Genomic DNA, 5481 nt, shown 5'->3' with positions numbered 1-5481 from the left:
GGCCTGGCTCACGAGTGCCCTGCATCAGGTTGATGTGGCCTGGCTCATGAGTGCCCTGCATCAGGTTGATGTGGCCTGGCTCATGAGTGCCCTGCATCAGGTTGATGTGGCCTGGCTCATGAGTGCCCTGCATCAGGTTTATGTGGCCTGGCTCATGAGTGTCCTGCATCGTGTAGGTGTGGCCTGGCTCGTGTGTCCTGCATCGTGTAGGTGTGGCCTGGCTCATGAGTGTCCTGCATCAGGTTGATGTGGCCGGGCTCATGAGTGTCCTGCATCAGGTGTACCGTGCCTCAGGTAAGTGTGGCCTGGCTCAGGCATGCCCGAGCTCAGGCACATGCTGGCTCAGGTCTGTGGGCTCCTGCAGGTCAGAACAAGAAGCAGGTGCTCCACACCTGCACAGCAAGAAGCAGGGTGATCACCTGAAGCAGCAGGGTTGGTGATGGGAACAGGTCCTACCGTAGCTAGTAATTGCGATGTTTATGCCACGAGCAGATGTGCCAGGGCTACAGCGACCCTGCTGCTGGGTTCACGCTTTGGGGTTTTCTGGGTGTTGACTCTGACACGGGAGGAGGCTGCAGGGCATGCAGATGCTGCAGAACCAGAATGTCAGGTTTGGGTTTCGGTTTCAGGGCTGGCATTCTTCCTTCTGTCAGTACAGGGACGCTGGGAGGAGCTGGGGACGTGAGCCCACGTGCTGATGTCAGGGGTGGACAGTAGCTTCCACTCCACGTGAGGCTTGAGCTTTTTACAAAGAGGTGCCGTGGCAGCTGGTGAGAGCTGGCCTGGGGGAGAAGTCTTCTTGGTGGGAGTCTGGAGGGAGAACAGGGACAGCGGGTGGGGAAGTATACTCCCCTGGGGTCTGCCTTTGTTCCGAGGATGGCACTGGTGTGGGGGGAGAGGGTGGGGTTTGGTGCTGAGGTTCCAGCCCTATAGATGGGTGCCTGGTGCCAGCACACACGACCCTCGCTTTCCATGGCATGTGAGCTGGAAAGCAGCCCCTGGAGCAGCCCCTAGCCATCTAAGGCTGCTTGGTGGTTGAAGGGGCTGGAAGGGTCGCCATCTCTGAGAGCTGCCCAGAGCCTCCTGTGGACATCTGAGGCCACTATGTGCCCCAGCCTGCTCTGTCACAGAATTCCTGCTCTCCCACACCCATCCTCGGGGAAGTCCCCACACCAGGGAGCCCTGAGGGGCCAGGCAAGGCACTTGGAGGGTCTCCAGAGGGTGGTTCTGCTGCCCAGTGTCTCTGTCTTGGCTGTGGTCAGTCCTGGTCACTGTGTGGGACAGAGCCATGGACACCCTTCTTCGGCTCTGTCCAGAGATTGAAGGGGAGGTGTGACCCAGGCCTGCCTTCCCCCTGCGAAGCTTCTCCCCCAGTGTCTCCCTTGCCGTTGTGTGGTCTTGCTCTGAGAAGAAGCCAGGGCCTCCCAGTACAACAAAGGCTCTGTTTGCTCCTCTGTCTTCTTCCTTCCACTGCTAGACTTGTAGGGAGCCTTCACCTCCTCCTGTGTGTTTCCCCAGAGAGCCACACGTCCCAGACCCCCCGCCACGGGTCAGCCAGGACCGCGGCATGCCTCCATAGTGTCTCTTCCACCTAACAGGCCCCAGGGGACACCCTTACTCTCTTGGCCCCAGTGGCATTGGACACCCTTTCTTAGCACTTTTCTCGAACATGCTAGTGGCGGGAGCCCAGGTCTGGGCCTGTCCAGTGACCCCAAGATCAAGAAAAACAGATGCTTTCGGAGCTGCTCTGCGGGCCACGATGTCTGTGGGCAGCACGCTCTTGTGTTTACAGACTACCCTGCGTGCCTGAGTGTTTTCTCCTTCACTCCTCTGCCATCCCAGATGGGACACACAGGGACAGCCTCAGACCTGTCCTCCTGCTGGCTTGGGCTCCCCAAGGACTCAGGCCCTGGCACTCCAATGCTCAAGAGCCACCCGCCCCATCTTGGCTGCTTGGGGAGTCAGGCTGACGCTGTGGCCTCCAGCGGGGGCCTCTGGTCAAGCCCTGGGCTTAGTTTCGGGCATCGGGGTACCTGTCTGGAGAAGCTGAGGTGGGACAGACTGTAGTTGTGGGGTTGCATAATCCACTGGGGTCTGCCCAGGTGGCCCACTCAGGGGAACCTCAAGACTGCCATGTGCAGGTGTCCCTGCCCTGGCCTCTGGTGGTGAGCTCGACCTCCAGGCGTGGGCCCCCAGCAGACAGCCCAGACCAGGCTGGCTGGCCTGGCACACCCTGCCAGCTCTGGGTGAGGATGGAGCCTTGAGTCAGCTGCACCGCAGGGCTGCCCTTCCAGCTCCGGCTCCGGGACCCTGCCCTCCAGAGGAGTGGGTGGCTGTGAGTCATGCTCGTGTGAGGTGGCTGCCAATGCCAAGGGGGTGGAGAGCTGGGTGGGTGGGGCAGCGGAACTGCAGTTTCGACTCTGGTCCTTGCGGCAGGGCCTTGGGAAGGCAGGAGTCTGAGGGGGCAAAGGTGTGTGCACAGCCCCAGGGTAGGAGGGGCAGGAGGCCAGGGGAAGGGACAGAGCACCAGGTGACGTTTACAAAGTTTTCAGCAAATCCCTCCTGCCTTCTCCCTCCTGTCGTTTGGCCCATGAGACTGAGGAACAGGGTCTTGGGTTGGCAATTTGTATTTCTTTGATTCCTTGTTGGATGGGCCCTATTTCCATGTATGTGCTCCTATCTTTTCTGTCATCTGATTAAATCCTTTACCGGTGGTGGTCAACAGAACAATGGCCTCCAAAGATGTCCTCATCCTAATCCCTGCAATCTACAGCTATGCTCCCTCACATGGCAAAGTGGAATTAAAGCCATAGATAGAGTTAACATTGCTGATAAGATGGGGAGATTATCTGGATCCTCTGGATCATCTGCTGGCCTAATGTCATCAGGCGTCCTTAAAAGTGGGAGAGGGACGCAGAAGAGAGAGAACCAGGAGACTAAGCCTGAGAAGGACTTGGCCTGAAGCTGCCGGCTGTGAGGAATCTGGTTTCCCCCTGGAGCCTCTAGAGGGAACCTGCCCGGCCCACACCTGGACCACACCTGGACCTCGGGCCAGTGTGTCTTGTGGGACTGAAGCCTGCAGAGCTGTGTGATAATAAACTTGGGTTGTTTTAAGCCATGATAAGTTTGTGGTTTGTTACAGTGGCTATGGGGGAAAATAGACCATATACCTTCTTACCTGCGGTCCCAGGTGCACCAGGTGTGCGTGACTCCCCTAAAATTGTGTGTAAGATGCTGTTGTATGTCCACTTGCATTTTTGGAAAACAGCCTCCTAACTTTTATCAAAATCTCCAAGTCAGAAATAAGACTCCACGTGGGTGGGGAGTACGGGGCAGGTGTGGTTTCTCTGACTGATCTCTGGGGGATTGTGCCCTTTCCCTACCCCTCCCGGCTCGCTGTCTTTCCCTCTGTCTCTGTCTGTCTCTCTGGGCCCCTCCCCTTGTCTCAGGTAGTTCTTCCTCTTGGCCAACTCACCTGCTCCCTCCCTGCCGGGAGCTGCCTGCTTCCAGGTGTGGTGTCAGCTCTGCGGGAAGCTTGTGCCAGTCCACACCTGCGCCCACCTGTCTTAAGTCACCTTCTCCATCCGGACATGAGGGCGGGGTCCTCTGGCACTCACTGGTCACCAGCCTCTGACCCCGGCCCCCCGCCCTAGCCCACCTGTGGCCGCCCCCTCCAGTGCCCGAGACTCTCTTCCTGGTGGTACGTCATGGTTCCTACCTGTGTTGAAAGGCTCCTGGGCCTTCCTGTTACTCTCCCTGGTCTGCAGGACACACCCCAGATGTGCTGACCACCCCCCTATCCTCTTCGTCTGTGGCTGGATGACAGGACCTTGCCTGTCACCCTGAGGTGCCCCACCTGCCTTGCATTTCGGCCATGCCCAGGCTGCCAGGGCTCTGCCCATTGGCACCTAACACAGACGTGTCCAGAAGGTGTCCAGTGGAGGGAGAAGGCCTGGCCAGAGCCCCCACACTGGGGCAGGTGCGGGCACAGCCCTGATGTGCCTCGCTGGCCCATAAAGGGTGGTCCTTGCTGTGATCTCGGCTGGTTTTGCTCCTGTGGTGCTCCCCCCAGAGTGAGGACACTGGGGCTCAGAGTCAACACTCCGTTCCCCTCCCGCGGAGAGCTCTACTCAGAAGGGCCGCTGGGGAGCTCTGCCCAGGACTTTTCCCAAACACCGCATCCCCCGCCCCAACGTACACCAAATGCTGATGAGACTTTTCCAACAGGGCCCCTCTGGTAGCCTCTCAGGCCTTCATCCCCATCACCCATTAAGGAAGGAGAGGAGGGCCCTCCTCCCGTCCCTCCGTCTGCTATGCTCAGGACCCAGGAGGCTGGGCGAGGGTTCCACTGCAGGTCTGTCCCCAGGGCGTGGGCGGGGTGAGGACAGCCTGCACCCCTGGCCCCCATGGCCCTCCGTGCTTTTGAGGACGAGGTGGAAGTGTCAGTGCCATAGTCTTTGTATCTCAGACCCCCAGGCGGGGCCACTGTCCACCTGAGCAGACAACCCCTTCATGGATAAAGGGCCATGTGTGGAGATGGGTGCATGCTGGGGAGTGTGGTCTGTGTTCTGCATGTGTGCCCTCCCTGGAGCCTCTATAGGGGGCAAAGCCTGCCCGCCCTGTTTAGTGGCTTTCTCCTGAGTCACGTCCTTCACATACCCCAGGGTGTGGGGGCTGTGGGCCGTGGCGTGCTGTGGGTCTGCCCACTGAGTCAGGGCATGTCGGGGCTCACAGGGTGAGAAGGCTGCCTGGGCCCTTGCATGTGGGCCCCCTGGCAGGTTTTCACCCCAGAACATGTGGTACCGAAAGGATGTACCAGATTATTGGCGGGACCAGTGTCTGAAGCCAGTGACCTGCAGCCCTATCTCTTTTTAGAAAGAAAGTCAGAGGACATCAGGCCAGGCTAAGGTTTGCTTTATTTCCGGCCGGTCTTTCCCATTCACCAAAGCCAGGCTTTGAAATGTCCAGGCTCCTGGCTGACCTCGGGGGGTGGGTCTCCTCATGCTGAGAAGAAGGATCTTTATCTCCAGACAGGCTGGCAATTGTCAGGACACACATAGCTGGTGTGGTTGTGTCCAAAGCCACTCAGGTAAGGCTGTGGCAGAGAGGGAGCAGGTCACTCCCACTTCGGACAGTGGGAGGGGGCAAAATGGAGGCAGAGAAAGTGGAACCCCGAGAGACACATACACACGTGCTACACGCATGCTCGCACACATGCACACTCAAATGTACACGTGCTCACACACATGCTTGCACACACCATACTCTCAACATGCATGTGCTTGCACACACACGCTCAAACACGCACACATGTGCTGGCCCCCACATACATGTGCTCGCACACACATGCTCACACGTGCACATGTGCTGGCCCCCACAGACGTGCTCCCACAGACACGCTTGCACATGTGCTCCCACACATACATGTACTTATGCACACACGCTTGCACACATGCTCACACGTGCACATGTACTGGCCCA

General features: G+C 58.6%; 1 long non-coding RNA gene across 1 annotated transcript; it reads left to right on the top strand.

The window, feature by feature from the left end:
• Positions 1-13: 13 nt before the first annotated feature.
• LOC118024128 lies at positions 14-3119 on the top strand. Its single transcript, XR_004683005.1, has 2 exons — positions 14-176; positions 211-3119. It is a non-coding gene; the product is annotated as an uncharacterized LOC118024128 (long non-coding RNA).
• Positions 3120-5481: the final 2362 nt, after the last annotated feature.

This window comes from Mirounga leonina, unplaced genomic scaffold (assembly GCF_011800145.1).
Source record: "Mirounga leonina isolate KUSES-001 unplaced genomic scaffold, KU_Mleo_1.0 Mir_197, whole genome shotgun sequence".
Taxonomy (NCBI): domain Eukaryota; kingdom Metazoa; phylum Chordata; class Mammalia; order Carnivora; family Phocidae; genus Mirounga; species Mirounga leonina.
The sequence above is the reverse complement of the archived record's forward strand: the minus strand, read 5'-3'. Positions and strand labels throughout refer to the sequence as shown.